This window comes from Protopterus annectens, chromosome 14.part0, assembly GCF_019279795.1.
Source record: "Protopterus annectens isolate FY-2018-M chromosome 14.part0, PAN1.0, whole genome shotgun sequence".
Taxonomy (NCBI): Eukaryota; Metazoa; Chordata; order Ceratodontiformes; family Protopteridae; genus Protopterus; species Protopterus annectens.
The window spans coordinates 1,010,129,935-1,010,148,666 of record NC_056748.1 but is presented as its reverse complement, the minus strand read 5'-3'; the positions used below and the strand labels follow the sequence as shown (position 1 = coordinate 1,010,148,666).

General features: G+C 38.3%; 1 protein-coding gene across 3 annotated transcripts in view; it reads right to left on the bottom strand.

The window, feature by feature from the left end:
• Positions 1–18,732, bottom strand: part of INPP5A (inositol polyphosphate-5-phosphatase A) — a 3,411,481-nt gene that overhangs the window by 3,211,730 nt on the left and 181,019 nt on the right. The window lies entirely within an intron of this gene.

Sequence of the window (18,732 nt, the reverse complement as noted above, 5' to 3'; positions counted from 1 at the left end):
ATTTAATTACGCTATGTATAGTTAAATCCCACTATTTGGATATGAAGAAACATGTCATAGATGTTATAAATGTGTGTATAAATTAGATATAATAAGGAGCCCATAAATACATTCTATGACTGCAAAATAAATACCGTGCAGCCAGTATTATAATTACAATAGCTGTCTATCAGCTACGCTCATTTCACACATTATAAAAATCAAGTAGGTGTAGCGATCATAATATATAGAGGTTATAAACTTGCTAATATCATTAAAAAATATTTCATTACATAATTTTTTAGCCAATGCCTAAGAAGTAAACATTAAAATAACAACATTGGCATCTCAGCAAATCCGAGATGCTGCAATCGACTAGGCAAATAATCCGTGTGTTTGGCATTCAGGCGTTACTTCATGCATCAAATATATACAGCCCTATACATATGCCGACAAAAGCTATATGAAAGTAGCTGTCATGCCCACTAGTATTATGCCACGCCACACCTCATTAAAACATTCTAATACAACATTCTGACAAATATCTCATGCTTGCCTATGCAGACGCTACTGCATGGAATAGTACGAATGTGAACACTTATATAAAATATATGTGAAATGATGACAAATTCGAAGGACTAAACATCTAATTAATAATCTAATGCTGACAAAAGCTATATAATAATAGCTGTCATGCCCACTAGCTTTGTGCAACACCACACTACATTGAAACATTCTAATACACCATTCTAACACATATCTCTTGCTTACCCATGCAAACGCTACTACATGAAAAAATACGATTATAAGCACTTATATAAAATATATATACAAAATGATGGCGGATTCAAAAAACCTCTAATTATTAATCTAATTAATAAAGGCACTACAATGTGTCTAAAACATTACAATCAAACCTAACCTTAAACACTACCCTCCAACCTTAGATGTACTAATCTTGTGTAAAGGACGGGATGGCATTGGATATAGTGTCTACAGGTATTGATCGATTAATTCATCAAGCTATTATTAGACATATTTACTATTAATCGAAATTATAATAGTACTGGATAAAAATGATGAGAATAATAACGGTGATAATAATAGTAATAATAATAACTGTGTATTACTAATAAACTTTGGTTATCCACCAATTGTTAATGATCTCATTTACATTAATAAAAAACTTGCTATTAGAAGACATAAATGAAATAATAACAAATTCAAAAAACTAAACTTGTAATTAGTAAAAACTTTATAATGTGTCTAAAAAACTTCAACCTAATCTAACTTTGAGCACTACCCTCCATCCTAAGGTATATAAATCATGTATAAAAGGCGGGATGGCATTAATGTCTACAGGTAAAGAACGATCGTATAGAGATACAGGTTTGATGTTATCTACTTAGCCATCCTAAGGTGGTTGCAGTGACATAATTCATTAGCTGATTACTGAACATAATTACTACTAATAAAAAATATGGCAATACTGAATAAAAATTATTTTTATATGTATATTACTAATAATCTATAATTAACCATCTATTGTTAGTGCTCTTCATTCATATTGATAATGAAAATGTTCTTATATTATCAAACAATTGCTTGGAGACAATATTGTCAAATAACTGAAAGCAAAGCAAAGACTTTTTGAATAAACAATCGAGTACATTTGGGTTATTGATACCATTAATCCAAATACCTATGACAATTACCCATAGAACTTATGTAATATTGTGTAAATGTGATTGTGGGTGACAGATAATCATATTATACATATATATTCTCATACACATTTGTAATATTACTTGGCCCCAAGACGTCTGGCTTTTAATATGGGTTTAATAGAGGCTTGTTCGTTTAGCCCTCTACCTTTATCTGCCCTTAATCTCATGACCCAATTGATCTCTCTAGTTTCTGTATGATTCCGTATATCACCTTCTCTGATGGAAGGATGAATGGAGTCAACAACCATGAAGCTGAAAGTGTGATCTTGGCCCTTAGTAGCAACATGTTTGGCTAAAGCATTTGTAAGATGTTTGGCTAAAGCATTTGTAAGATGTTGAATCTTAATAGCATATAAATGTTCTCGTATTCTTGTACGAAAAGACCTGTCTGTTTTGCCAATATAAAAACTTTGGCATAGCTGACATGTGGCTAGATAAACTATATGACATGTACCACAGTCTGCTAAAACATTAAATCTAAACTGTTGACCAGTATCTGGATGTATGAAGCTATTTGCAGTCTTAATACAAGAATAATTACATTTTCCACATGGATGTGTGCCATTAAGTGGCCCAATAGTGGTCTTAGTTCTATTGTTACATAACAATCTTCAAAGATTAGGCTTATTGTATAAGAAATAAGGTTTCTCTCCCACAATGTTTAATAAGTCTTTGTCCATAGTAAATATATGCCAATGACTATTTATTAACTCTCTTATTTCTTGCACATCTCCTGTGAAAAACGTAGGAATCTTAACATGATGTGATACATTATCTATGTATAGTTCATTTAAATTAGATTGTGCAGAAAAATAAGGCGCTGCTTTTTCTTTCCTTAAATGTATTACTGTCTATGAGCCCTCTAGTAATTTCATATTCTTTATAGCCTTGTTTCGAAAGCCTATTTTTAAATAAATTAATCTCCTGTTGATATCCACAATCAGTGGCATTGAGGTGAGAGATACGCATGCTTTGTCCTTTAATATTTCTAAAAACATAATTTGGATGCATGCTGTGTCGATGTATCAGTGAGTTTCTATTACACTGTTTCCGGAATACTCCAGTGTTGACATATGTATCCATGACTCGCTCCACAAAGATATCTAAAATTAAATTCTAGTTTTAGAAGATTGATAAGTAAATTTTAAATATGTGGTCATGTCATTAATATGGGTGAGGTAATCATCTAATTCCTCTGCACTACCTTCCCAAATCAGGAAGACATTGTCCATAAAACGTTGGTAAAAGTGAACTTTTTCCTTATGCAATGGGTATATAAATAGCTGTCCTTCCTCCCATGCAGCTAGAAACATATTGGCATAGCTGTTGGCACAAGGTGTGCCCATAGCTACGCCATCACACTGAATGTATATATTGGGCACATATATAAATACATTATTTTCCAAAATAATTTCTAAGAATAAGCAAATAAGATCTATTTGCTTATCTGTATATTCACTGTGTTTAGTCAAATAGTTTTTAGTTGTTAATATTCCTAAATCATTAGGTATAACAGTGAATAGGGATTGGATGTCTAAGGTAACAAAAGTAATATCTTGACTTGAGCGAGTTTCATTACAGAATTTGTAGAGGTCTAATAAGAATTGCTTAGTGTCCTTTAGAATAGTTCGATTTTTATCTATCACTGGTCTCAGGTGCTTCTCAACGTACATGGAGAAGGATTCAGTGCACCATCCTCTACCTGAGACTATTGGTCTCATAGGGGGATTTACTCCATCTTTATGGATTTTAGGAATCCCCTGTATATGTGGAATGCTAGGAAAGTCCACTAGCAAAATGTTTGCTAGTTCATTATTAATATTTTGAGAATCCACTAGCTCTTTTATTGTATTATTTATCTTACATTTGATTTTGTCCACTCTTTGCTTAGATATGATGTTATAAAAATTGTTATCGTTAAGCATATTAGACATAGTGTGATTGTATTGTTCTTTATCCATCACTACTAATGGCCCTCCCTTATCAGCTGGTCTAAATATCAGGGTCTCATCATGTTGTAATCTAAATAAAGCTCTCCTCTCATTCCAGTTCAAATTATTTTTACATCCCTTCTTATTATGATAATTAACATGTCTGTTATCAAAAGCTTTATATAAGTCTTCTTCCACTAAATTATAGAAAGCTTCTACTAATGGATGATTTTGTGGAATGTACTCACTAGGTCTTTTGAATGCTTTGTTGTATTGACTATTGTTACTATCCCCAAATTGGTAACGGAGCAAAAAATTTCTAATAAAAAGTTTGATACATCAGTAAGTTGGCTGTATACAGTAGGTATAAAACTGAGTCCCTTATTAAGTACATTGACTTCATCATTGTCCAGAGTTCTGTGGGAAATGTTCCAAATCAGGCGATCCTGCAACAAATCTTCCTAAAAGGTTATAAACAAAAGCCAGGATGGTGAAAAACAAACCCAGTGTTGGAGACAAAACAATACAAACAAAAATCAGTGAAGAAAGCCTGATAAATAGGATACAAATCCTGTTTCCTGAACCACATCACAGTATAAATCAGTCAATTAATACACAAGTCCGTGCAGGTACAGCCAAGTGCAAAGGCAAAATGATGAATTCAAACAGCAGCAGCCAGCCCTTCAAATCAGCAAACCATTTATTTAATATTATTTCATTAAGGAACAGACTGGTTTAGGCAACGCCATGTCGTAATCAGTGTTAAAGTTCCAAACAAAATGCCACATTTAAATATACAAGTAATAAAAGACCATTAAAGAATCACCACCCATTTAAAGAGACAGCATCACTTCATTGAGCCCCGGTGAAAATAATGCCTCCCAATCTCATCACTATCCAGGAATATTCCTTAGAATTCAGGATACCATGCCAGCCTAATTTATTACATGAAGCTAAATTAATCATGTCAATAATAATGAAATTAAACACAACAGAAGGATATTTCTGAACATGTTTATATAATGCAGTAGACCGGCTGCCATTTCTAATATCACTCATATGTTCACAAATCTGAGTTTTAAGTTGCCTTGACGTCTGTCCTACATAAAAAGCTGAACATGTGCAAGTAGCTAAACAAACTACCCAGTCAGAACAGTAAGAACCAAAACAAAAGATATCAAAAACCTGGGAGTAGTCCTAGATGTAAATTGTTTTGTTTTTAAAACATACTTGCATGCAGAACAATGCCCACATGGTTGGCAACCCACCACATGGATGCAATCAATTGTTATCTGTGCATCCCTTTTATGTCTAACACTTTTCTTATAATGATTAAAATAATTACCAATAGTTTTCCTATCCTGTAAGAAAATAAACAACATGTAGGCACTAACTGAGATATTTTATCTGCTATAAGGATGTTCCAGTGTTTGTAGACAAAAATGTTTAAAAAACGTTGTATTACTGCAATAATTAATTAGTCACCAGACTGAAAGCATCATCCCTAAATTTATGTTCTTTATACCGCAACAACTCTGTTCTATAAACTTCTTGGGCAGAGTCTCGAGTGGTCATAACTTCTTTATAATTATACCCCCCATCACAAAATCTTCTAACCAAATCAAGTTCCTGTGTTTTACATTCAGCATCTGAGGAACACATTCTATGAATTCTTAAAAACTGTGATTTCCGAATATTGTGGGCAATGTGGGGTGGATAGCAGCTTGTATCATGTAAAAATGTGTTATACTCGGGGTTTTTCCTGTGGACAGTAGTGTTTAAAGTGCCATCATTGTTTTTCAAGATGGCAACATCCAGAAAAGTGATGTGTGAGAGGTCATATTGAACACTAAATTATCTACCCCATTTATTTTCATTAAGATATTCTATGAACTCATCCAAACAAGTTAAATCAGACTTCCAAACAAGCCAGCAATCATGCAGGTACCTATGCCATATTTCTATGCACTCCAAAAAAAAATTATGGGTAGCAGCATAAATAATCTGCTCCTCATGAAAACCCATGAATAGATAGGTGGGAAAAGTTTTGAAATGATTTATTGTGGTCTCATTTTTTATATCACAAAAACCTGGCATTTTAACAGGGGTGTGTACACTTTTTATATCCACTGTATAAGAGACCAGGTAGAGGGAAAGGACTTTATGGTACTCTGACTAAGGCAGATTTATTATGTCTTGCATTCTTTTTTTAAGAAATCTCTGAGATCAGTGTAGTTGCTGCATATGCCTGATCAAGTACATATTAAAGGGAGAACTGTACTTTATGACTGGTCTAATAAGGTTAGAGTACAGTGGAATAATGACCTCTTTGGACTTAGATGCCATGCCCTGGCTTATAAGTTGAAAAACATAAGAGGATTTCCTCACCACTGTGGCTACATGGTAGTCGAGGCTAAAGTTACTGTCTACATGTGTACCTAGATCCCTGACCCTTGGTTTGGCTCTTAGGGGGTGTACTTGGAAAGTGCAATTATGCATTTCTTAGCACTGAGTTTAAGACTATGGCTTTGGCACCATTTGTTAGTCAGAAATAGACATTCTTGAAAAATGTTAGTGTCTGCAAGGGAGTCACTGATAGCTCCCAGCTTGCAATCATCTGCAACATAGTCATCCATAAACCCTCAGCATATACTACCACTTCAGAAATGGATACAAAAAAGAGCAGGTCTAGTACCAAACCCTGGGGGACTTTGCTAGTGACTGGCCACTTGGTGGAGGTGGCTTCACCTATTTTGTCCTCCTGGGCCATATCAGTGAGCCAGTTGGCTAGCCAATGGGTGATAAAAGGGTTTATGCCTAAATTAGTAAGTTTGTCTATAATGCCCGAGTGGGGTATTGTATCAAAAGCCTTGGCCACGTCAAGGTAAACTGTGTGCACAGTCTTACCTTCGTCCAGTGCTTTGGTGACACTCTCAAAAAAGTCCACCGGATCTAATAGGCATGACCTTCTCTTAAAGCTGAACTGTGATGGGAACGGTGTTCGCAGGTTACCTATATCCTCATTTATCATGTCTATGATGATTCTTATATAGCCTTACATATGAGGTTGGTAAGACTTATGGGCCTGTAGTTACTTGGATCAGTGTTTGGACCTCCTTTATGCAGAGGAATGACTGTAGCCATCTTCCATTCCTTGGGCACAAAACCTAAGGCTCCAGGTGAAAAGTGATTCAAGTGGACCACAGAGGTCATATCTCATGCTATTTATTAGACTTCCTGGGATGTTACAGGAGTCCATCAATGCAGTGTTTTTTGGCCTTGGAAAGTGGATTGATGACCAGTTCCCTAGTAATGGTTGGGGGAATCGTGTTATGTGGTATTTCCTTTGGACTTTCAGGGGACTGGGGGGGGATTTTAGCTGAACCTGTCAGCCAAAAGGTTAGCAATGGCCTTTGGTTTCGCTCTTTTTAATTTCTCCATGGCTTTTGGGTTTCTAATACCATAACAGGAATGGACCCCATTCCTAAGATAAAGTATGAAAAAAAGTTCATGAAATTAGTATTGTTTCAATCTTTGATGTCAGCCAGAATTGCAATTCGTACGGGGTTACATGTATTGGTAACTTACCGAAATACAATTTTAGATTCCTTTTTAAAAGGACCCATTGCACCTACTACTATTGGAACTGTCTGGGTATCTTTCTTCCACATTGCTCTCATTTCTGCCTGCAAATCTTGATATTTTATGACTTTGTCTCTCTCTGTACACAAGACACTGTAGTCACTGGGTGTGGTGATTTCAATGATCAATGCTACTTTTGTCTTCTTTTCATAAACAACTATATCCAGTTTTCTAGCATCTATCTTCTGAACTGTTGGTAATAGGTGATCCCATGTGATGTAGACTTCATTAATTTCTATGATGGTTTGTTGCTCATGTTTCCAGTGTTTTTCATTCACTTCTATGAACCTATATCCTATCAATACCATAATGTTTGCACAAGCCCCATTGCAACAGTCTTGCCACATTACTATGCCTTTCCGTATACAGTCCTTCTGCCATTAATATGTCACAGCCAGCAATGAGGTGTGCAACTGTTTCCAATTCTGTTTTACAAAACCTACATATGTCTGTTTCTCCCACATGTATAATGGACTTTGTAAACCAATGTGTATGTAGTCCACTGTCTTGGGCCACCAATATTGACCTTTCATCCCTTGGTTTGAATTAATCTCTCCTTAACCACTCCTGGGTTTGATCCTGATCAACATAAGGTTATTCCAGAAGTTTATTATACTTGCAACTATATTTATGCATTTTCCACATTTCTTGCCTTCTCATCTGGTCCTTCACCTTATATTTCTTTTGTTTTTTGGCACATTCAGTTGCCTGATTTTTATATACTTCTGGTTTGATTTGCATTACAGCTGGACACCAATATGCTTCTGCTAGACTAAGAAAAGAAGTCATCTTAGACTTATTCTCCTCATGTTTCAAAAATTCACTACATTTAGGTGTTGTGAGGTCAGCAGATGTGTGTAGTCCTACAATTGCAGATCTATATATGTAATCAGTTTCAAAGAGGCCCATCCCTCCTTCGGAACGGAGAATATATAATATTGGTGTGCACGGATTTTTATAAATCATTGGGTGAGGATGAAGCATCCTTCTTGTTTTCCTGAGTAATCTATCCAACCGTTTTGGGGCCAATCACTCCAAAGCTGTAAGTTAGGACAGAAAATTGGCTTATAGCTTGAATTTTGTTCCTATATATCAATACTGTTTTCAGGATTAATTTAAGTCTTCTAAAGTATTCCTTATCAAGTTTTATTCACATTTGTTCATATTTTATTGTTGATCCTTCATCAGTTCCCAAATATTTATACATTCTTTCTTGCTCAAGGTCTTTTATATCACATTCCTGTCCCAAACTGATGCTTTCTTGGTGCTGCAGCTTTCCTGCTTTAAAGGTTGCTTTTGCACATTTATCAAGACCAAATGACATTCTTATATCATCTGAAAAAGTTTTGACTACTTGCAGTTGTGCTTTCAGTTCCTCATCTGATGAGTTATACAGCTTTAAATCATCAATAAAGAGAATACGAGAAGTCTTTACACTTTGTTGTTTTCTAGCAGCCAAAGTATAGCCAAGGGCTAAGCTGCTAAGTAGAGATGAAGGGCAAGTTAAGTTAAGGGCAAGACAGAATAGCAGTGGTGACAAAAGAGTCACCTTGGAATATCCCGTTTTGAATTTTTATCCCTGGGATAATAATTTGTCCTTTATCACGGCTCAGTTGCAAAGTGGTTTGCCACTGTTTCATGGTCACTGTAATGTAGTCAGTGTAGGGTGTATCTTATACATTTTAAGCACTCTTATCCATGAATGTGGGATACTATCAAATGCTTTTTTGTAGTCAATCCATGCCATAATTATTTTCTTCCCCTTTTTACAGTTCTCCACTGACTTTATTTAACAATTTATCCTTTGTTCCATATGACTTTTTTATTGACCTTTTGTTCTATTGCCATAACTGAGATTTCTTCTAAATTACTATAAATTCTGTCAGCATCAATTCCTGTATATAGTTTATATGTCATTGGAAGGCAAGTTATTTATTTTTTATTTTTATTTATTTATTTACATTTGTTCACCGAGAAGTCCAACTGGACAAGATTGTCAGTTTTTAGCAGAGGCCCGGGGAGAAAATCTCCAAACATAGTACATAGAAATTTACAATAAAATCATACAGCATTACAAACAATTACAAACAACATTAAATACAATAAAAGAAACACAGTGGTAAACAAGATAGTAAGTACAGGGAACATATAGTTAAATTCTAAACAAGTAAAGACAAAGTAAAAATGTAACACTGAACTAACATTTGTAGTAAAATGGATGTCTAAGTCATGGCTACAACATTAATTAGGAAACAAAATTAAGACACATGACTAGGGACTGGCTGCTATAGTAAAAGACAGTAGCAGAAAAACGGAAAGGTTGAGCAGAATATTATTAGATAAAAAAATATTTCAATTGGTGATTGACAGGGAAAGTATATGATGGTGAAGTAGGTGGAAACAACAGAATACACAGTGAACTGAAAGGGAAATAATTTAAAGCAGAAATAAGAAAAAGAAAGACAGGTAGAGCAAAGGATGTAAGATAGGAGAAAAGGAAGTGAGTTAAGGAGGAAATGTAGATGTAATCCAGAGCCAATACGAGCACAAGACCAAGAGTTATTTAAATGTGCCTTAAGAAGGTACTTAAAGTCATGTGTGTTTTGTATTGACCAGATGTTAAGAGGGAGGGCATTCCAGGCTTTAGCTACAGTAATAGAATACAGAGAGTCCCCAGAGTTATATTTGCTTGTAGTTATGTAAATTGGTGCCTTATTTTAACTTCGTAGTAGTCAACTGCTTGTACAGTGGTGAAGGAGGTCTATAATTTTTTAGAGTAGCTTACAGGTTTTATCTTAAGTAGGAGCATTGTTTTTCCTGTTAGCTAGGTTGGTGGCTGTTCAGGGTGCGCATATAAATAGTTCTTACTCATGGCTAAATTTTTGTGCAAAGATGTTAATACTTTTAACCAGAAGTTAGGTATTGCATCTGGGCCTGGGGTTTTCCAATTAGAGGCTTTTCTTAACTTTGTTTCAATCTCTCTGGCTGTTACTTCATCCTATTTCATATCATGTACCTTTAAACTTCTTATTATTTCTTTTACTTCTTCTGTCCATTTAGCATCCTTATGTTCCACAGGATCTTCATAAATACTTCTCCAAAATATATCCATTTCTTCTTTTTTGGTGGTCTTTCAATTCCTTTTACCTTGTTTCTCAGTTCTCTATAAAAAAATTGAGTTATCAATAAATTGCTTATGTTGTACTTTTCCTTTATATTTATCTGTGTATCTTCTAAGTTTTTTCACCTGTGCGGAGATTTTTAGTTTATTTGCAATAGTGCATGATAGATCCTGATCTGTTCTAATACTGCACATTGCTTTTATCATGTCTATCTTTCTAAGTATTTTTGTTGATCTGTTCCTTCTTCTATACTCTTCTAACAGTGATATTTCTTGTCTTAATTGCTTTACAGTTTTCTCTGTTACTTCCATAATAGTATTCAATTTCTCCCCTTCCTTTCCCTTACTACCCTTTGTTCTTGTGGTAGAACTTGATCAGTTATTAATTTAGCTGCACAGTAATATAGCTGGTTTACTTCTATTATATCATGTGGATCTCTATGGACAGTCCTAATTACCGTGTTTATTTGTTTTATCAAACTTCTGACTTTTTGTGGTTTTATTGACCTTCTGCAGTCTATTTCTTTCATTGATCTTAACATATATATTTCTATTAAATCAAGCAACTCTTCCCTTAACTCATTTTCTTCTAAACTGAGGACACATTTTTTGTTTTCCATTTCCTGCAGACATTATATACCTTGTGTGAGCCTTTGGTTCAGTGTAGGGGATGCTATTTACAATATGCTCTGTGCATTGTTGTGCATTTCCTCGGAGGTTACAGACCTAGCTGTAGAAAGCTTTGTGGTTGTCCCTTGCCTGAGATTTTTTTTCTTCAGATTTAGTCTTTGAAGTATTAACTAACCCACTTAAATGTCTATTTAGATTGGTCAGGTGGCTTTTTGTATGTATAGCTTTGTTCCTCCTACAGTTGGAGAAGATTTTTTCTTTTATTGTATAACTGATATTGTGATCCCACCAGGGTGACTTGTCTTTTGAGTTTGTCTTATTCTTAATGCAAGAGGGCACAGCTCCCTCTATACAGCTATCAATATGCCTCATAATTGATTCTGTAAATAGCTCAGTGTATGCTATTGTGTTTAATGGGTTTAGGAGTGCTTGGAGTTTAGCAAAAATGTTGCTTAGTAGAGACAGGTTAGCCTTGGAGTAGTTCCTAAAGGTTTTTGGTTTCACTGGATGTCTGGATTTAATTTTTATTTCAAGTAATACTGCCTTATGGCCAAATCTGACAAGCAAAGATATTACATTGGGCGAGGAACATCAACTACACATATTCATGAGTACAAGATAAAGGATGTTGGTACCCCTGGTAAGAGAATGGGCCAACTGTTCCATTGGTATTAACAAAGTTTAGGAATCGCTGCGCATGCGCTTTGGAACTGGTGTAGGATTCCCAATCTATAGAGGGGTAGTTGAGATCCCCAGTGAATATTGGATTGAGTTGAATGATGAGGGACTCTAGTAGTATGGGTTTCCTGGGACATGGCAGGAGACCTATAGGTTGCACGGATATGGTATGGCACCCTGTTTATGGTGAGTTGCACATATACGAGTTCCAGTGGGTCATGCACCTTAACTAGTATGGATGTAAAATTGGTGTTAATACAGACTGAGACTCTTCCACCTTTAGTTCTCTCCTGTGCAGTAGCTGGTCTCAAGGTGTAAAAGCCATTATCACTTTGCACTGCTGGGGTACACTCAGCAACTTTAAACCATATCTCCTTTCTACACAGATGTCTACACGCTCTTGTTAAAACATCTAGCAATGGCAGTACCACCTTCAAATATTCCTTCATAGCTTCAGTTAAGTGGGTAGGTTTATAAATCTGGCACTGCCTAAAAAGGGCACTATGAAGGTGGAAAAGGTATTTGCCAATATCCAAAAGCCTAGAGGGTATAAGTGCAGACAATCCCTGGCAAAGCAGAGTGGTCTGCCAACCATGTCTTCCCAGGCTGTCAAATATTGTGCTCACATTGGACTGACATCAGAAGCTATTCCAACTGTTAAAATCAATAATTTTCTGTTAGTAACATGGCATCAATCTTGGAGAAGGTAGTATGATGCTCACTGCTAGGCTCATACCTGCCTGAGACACACAATCAGAGAGTCCGATCATGTCTCACTTCATAAAGTCAAGGGAGGTTCATCTCAGGTCATTAACACCCACATGGACTATAACAGAGTCATATTGGTATCTATGATTCAATGACTTGAGTGCCTGGGTGACTTGACAGATCCTAGCCCCGGAGAAGGAAGCCAACTGTCAGTCTCTCCTTATTTAGTCTGGTGAGGGGGGCATTGGTGTGCCTCACTACAAAATCACCAATGACCAGGAAATTTGGCTGTGTGCTGGTTGCAAAGGCTTAGCAGTGGAGACACTGGATACAGTGTTACTATGTGTAGCTGCGGGTGGTGTTTTAATGGAGTGTTTATGTGATGGCGGAGGACCCTTTCTTTGGCTGTACTGTGCCAGGAGGTCTTAGTGCTTTAGGAAAGTTACCTCCAAATGCCACAGCATAAGTAGTTTTATATGTAAAGTCTTTACCCTGTGCAGTAGGCATGGAGCTATTTATAGGCATGGAGCTATTTATATTACAGCTGCGGCTGGCTGACTGCCTACATCTAAAGCCTCATTTATGTGTTCAAGTTCAATTGAACTCTGATACACATGTCTGATGTGTGCATGAACTTTGAGATTATATGATCTTGGAGGCAAGTCTATATAGAGATGCAGGCTGGAGGACACATTCCCCTCAATCATTGGATCAAGGGTAGTCTCGTCTCCAAGCAAAACAGTGTTTGATATAGGATGTCGAGTTCCAGGAGGAGAAACATTAAAAGTGAATGGCAGAAAGTTAGTGGGGAGTTGAGCAGATTGTACTAATGCTCCTCTAGTAGACCCATATCTTGTATGGTCCAATACATACATGAGTCAGTGATACAATCCATCAAGACCTCTGAGCAAGGCTTACATGAAACATTAGGAGAAAGCTGGATCATTAAAAGGTGTAGATGTCATGGAGTCGATAACAGATTTAGAATAAAAAAATGTGTCTGATTTGTAAGCTTCTGAGCCCCCCAAGCCTTTCTGTGTTAGAGGGAAGCCTTCTAGTTCATCAGTGGAAGTAGTAAGCATTAGGTAGTCTACCAACCACAAGAGTGGTTCTCTGACACAGAAATTGTAGTTTATTGGCGATTTGGGCAGTTTTTCCATCTCCTTCAACCTTCTGGTTTAAAAGCCAGCATTTGTGCTCATTTCCCACCTTTCCTATAACTAGTCTAGTCCAGATACAGATTTTCTGCATCCAGGACTGCTTGTAAGCTTCTGAGCCCCCCCCCCCAAGCCTTTCTGTGCTGGAGGGAGGCCTTCTAGCTTATCAGTGAGAGTGGTATGCACTAGGTAGCCTATCTACTACAAGAGTGGTTTCTGGCCCAGAAATTGTAGTTTATTATCCCTTTGAGCAGTTTTTCCATCTCTTTCAACTTTCTGGTTTAAAAGCCCACATTTGCGCTCGTTTCCCACCTTTCCTGTAACTAGTCTAGTCCAGATACAGATTTGCTGTATCCAGGGCTGTTTGTAAGCTTCAGAGCCCCCCAAGCCTTTCTGTGTTGGAGGGAAGTATTCTAGCTTATCAGTGGGAGTGATAAGCACTAGGTAGCCTATCTACTACAAAATCCATGTATAGATTCTTAGTTTTACCACTTGAATTTGCTTATTTGTGCTCCACACTTGTTCAGAACTTGTTGTTAGCACTAAATAAGCTACAAAATACTACAGCACTCAACCTTCCTCTTTACCTAGAGGAAAACAGTTTTTGTACTTACTTTCCTCACTTGCTTAGAGAAAAACAGCTCTTATATATGCACTTTCCTCACTTGTCTAGAGGAAAGTAGTTTTTTATTCAGGCATGTCCAAGGGTCAGCTCCCAGTGTTCTCTCCTGTCTATCTGATGAATCTGGGCATCTTGGGGCAATGTAGCAATTGCCTCATGTACACAGACAACCCCTCTCCTCCTACCACCCAACACCACAACCTGTGAAAGATGCACTTGCCTAGCCAAACTGGAGGTAAAGCTCTCTCCAACCAAGACTGAACTTGACAGTCAAGAGGAGAAGGTAAACACTTGCACCCCATCACACTCATCATAGATCCACTAAACCTACACCACCAAAATCCACACATAGAAACACAAAAACATTCACAGAGCCTCTCAATAATAATCTGCTCAAGCAACAGAGACCTCCAAAGCAGAAACTCAAGCAACCCCCCCCCCCCCAAATACAACCCAAATAACACATAGCCCATAGATTTAGTGTGCCACTCAACCACAGCCCATAAGGCAAAACAACATACCCAACACACTAGTCACTGGTGAATCTATAGTCAGGCACACTGATGTCCCACTTACCAGACTAAACAAGGCGAAGGTTACTGTCAGCTGCCTGTTGGGTGCCAGGATCCGCCGCATAACCCATGCACTCAGGTGACTCCACAACAAGTACAAATATGACTCTGTCATTGTCCAAGTTGGTGTCAATGACCAGAGATCTACCTCCCTGGACTACATGAAAAGAGACATGGAAGAGTTCTCTGATCTTGTAGCCCAGGCAGGTATGACCCTAGCCCCGAGTAGCATCCTACCATTGCCCACAAGGATACCGCAGTACAAGGACAAAATGACTGACTTCAACAATTGGCTAAGCTTCTGGTGTCATTCAAAGGGGATCCAGTATCTGTCTGCCTGGGCCGACATGGTCGACAGACCATGATGCTTTGCCAGAGATGGCCTGCACCTGTCACCCCTGGGATTCCGGATACTGGCTAAGGTTCTTACTGCCCCTATAGTGCCTTTTTTAGGCAAGGTTCAAATGACAAATGAACCACCGTAACAGGAATAGGCAAGCAAAAACTGAGGGTAATGCTATTCAATGCTAGAAGTCTAAATCTCAAAATGCACTCCCTCGAGGCACTCCTTAAAATGGAGAACATCGATATCTGAGCAGTGACTGGGACCTGGTTCAAGGCTCCAGAGAGCACCCCTGGATTACCAGGCTATAACTCATACCAAACCTTTTGGCCACCAAACTTAGACCAGAACACCAAAGGTGGAGGTGTGTTCATATTCATTAAGGATATACACATTTCCAGGCTAGTTGCTCTGCATAATGCATCCGAGGTTATTCAAGTGCAACTAACTCTGGGCAAAACTGCAATCCGAATTGTAGCTTGTTACAGATTCCCCACCATGCCCAAGGATTCCCACTCCTCTTTTCTTGATATACTGTAAAATATTAGGGTTCAACCAAACACCCTAATAATGGGCGATTTCAACTACCCCACCATTAACAGGGAAAACTATTCATGTACCAACTCCTTTGCTCAACGTGGAATTCATAAATTCCAATGCACTAGATCAACTTATTCACACCCCCACCAGGGGCAACAATATCCTAGACCTAGTCATTACCAACATAAGTGACCGGTGTTCCACACCTGAAGTCAACTCCTCGTTGGTCAGATCAGACCATAAGCTAATCACCCTTGATATCCACATCACACCCCCCATTAAGGAAATAACAGTAAAAAATGTTTCCAAAGCCAAATTCATGCTTAAGACAGAAGTGGTGAACTTCATGACACCCATGCAGATGGACAATACAGTTACGACTGCTGAATCCTACACAGATGCACTCTATAGCACTTACACATGTGCATGGATCGTGCTATCCCAAACAGAATCAAGACACTATCCTCCAAAAAAAGGAAGCCAATCTGGTAGTCCCCTGCCATAAACAAACTCTACAACAGAAGGAAGAAACTGTTGCAAAAGACAGTAAAATCCCATGAGTGCAGGAGTTCCCTGGTCAGCCTCAGTAAGAAGTTGAGATTCCTTATAAGATCCTCCAAAGCTAGCTACGAAAACAAAATCGCCACTGAGTCTAGGAACAACCACAAAGCATTCTATAGCTATGTCAGAATCTCAATAGCAACACCCAGATCTGCTCTGAGTTACAGCACAACGGCATGAAAATTACAGAACCAACTGATATTGCCAACGTCCTGGCAGACCCCATCTCACCCCCTAAAGGGCCCATAACTATACAGGAAGAATGCAGAGTCTCTGTAATCACAACTATGCAGGTAAAAATTGCATTCTCTAAAACCAAAAACACAGCATCCATGGGACCGGACAATATCCCAGGCTGCATTTTACACGAACTTCAGAATGAAATGGCTCCCCACCTAAGCACCATGTTCAGTCATAGTCTCACATCAGGCTTTGTGCCCACTGAGTGGCACATAGCAACAGTTATCCCATTCCCCAAAGTGGGAGCCACCACTGATCCCGGGAACTATCACCCTATTAGCCTGATGAGTCTGGTCTGTAAGGCCATGGAAAGTATCATCATAGAACTCAAACACATTGGTAACCTCCAAACTCTGGAACCCACCCAGTTCGGGTTTGTGAAAGGCAGATTATGCCTGCTGAACCTGATTGCCTTCTTTGAGGCAGTCAACAAAGCTGTAGACGAGGGTAAGGTAGTTCACACAGCCTATCTTAACCTCGCCAATGCTTTTGACACCATCCCCCATTCTGGAATTATAGCTAAACTCACTAAACTAGGTATAAATCCATACGTCACAAGATGGATTGCCAACTGGCTCACTGACCGAACCCACAGTGTAAAAGTTGCAGACTGCAAATCTGACTTCAAACCAGTGACAAGTGGAGTACCACAGGGTTCAGTTCTGGGACCTCTCCTGTTTGGTATCTACTTCTCTGAAGTACAGGCTAACACAGAAGACCTTTGGCTAATGAAGTTCGCAGATGACTGCAAACTAGGAGCCATAGTAGAGTCCCCAAAAGTCCCCACACTTAGACAGATGCCTGGTGTCAGAGCCATGACCTCAAACTCAATGCCAAAAAGTGCATTGTCATCCCCTTTGGTAAATACTCTGTATCCATGAACTACCACATAGGCGGCAGTCTACCTAACAACGAATGTGTGATAAGAAACCTGGGGACCCAAGTGGACAGTAGTCTCTCCTTTGATAATCACATCACCACAGTAGTCAAGAAATCCTTCTATATGACACACTTCATCACAAAAGGGCTCTCATCTAGGAAAAAAGAGGTCATTGTTCCCCTCTACTCTACACTCATTAGACCAATTATAGAGTACAGTGCCCCTTTTGGAATGTACCTCAAGACATCTGCAGCAGCTGGAAAGTCCACAAAAGTACCTCACAAAGAGGATTACTGGCCTCAAACAGATGCCCTACACTGACAGTCTCAAAAAACTTTACTCCGTAGCATATCACCTACTTCGAGGTGATCTCTGCCCAACATATAAAGCTATGTCAAACCCAGAGCTGTTGGACATGCTACACCTAATGAAATCCCAATCCCTCTGAGCTACATGCTCTAGGGACCTAAACCTTGTCACCACAATAAACAGGACATGCTGGAGGGATAGATTCCTGTCCCAGAGACTTCCCATACTCTGGAACAAGCTACCCATCTATGTCAAGCAAAGTTCCTCATTAGCACTCTTTAAGAAAAATCTTGATAAGTGGATAGGAAATAGGAAATACACCCTGGGGATCACTTCTGTGGCTCTGCTCAACAGGGACACAGGAAAATAACTGTCTTAGGTGGTGTAAGCCAGGGAACCTTGTTGGCTAGTCTTAATTAGGCCCTTGGGCCGATAGCCTAGTACTTACCTATGAACCTACAATAAGCAGGTGTTTATGTGACAACAAGATAAGGCAACAAAAGATACACTACATACCGCTTGTATTGTTGTCATCAACTGCACTATTTAGCAACACTGAAATGTAATTATCACAGCCCCATAAATGCCCCAATGAGCACAGCAGGGCATGGGAATGTGAAGCACAACTATTAATTGCAACAAAATATCACTTATAGCAGCAATGTTATTCAGAAAATTATATACATGATGTACAGTCCATACAACAGGCATTATAATCACATATAGCACACAACAGGCTAACATACTCCTCCCTGAAGCAGTGCACAGTAAGACCATAGCATGGAATGGAGGTCCTACTTGCAGCTGGCACGTTCATACACAGTCAGGCAGTTCTCACTTGTGGATATCTCTGAGTGTGGAATAGCACTTTCCAACAACAACATAACAGCGCTACAAAACAGTAAACGTATGAAAAAATCGCTCTTACTGCAGCTGTAAATAAGTGCCTTGAGCAGAAAGTATAACATGCAGATGTATAGTAGCAAAACCTTGCACATTTAGAATAAATGTAGCCTTAGAAGCAGTTAATGCATCATCATTTGCAGGCTGATAATGTTCAATAAGAACATGTACCAGTTTCTGAGACATTGC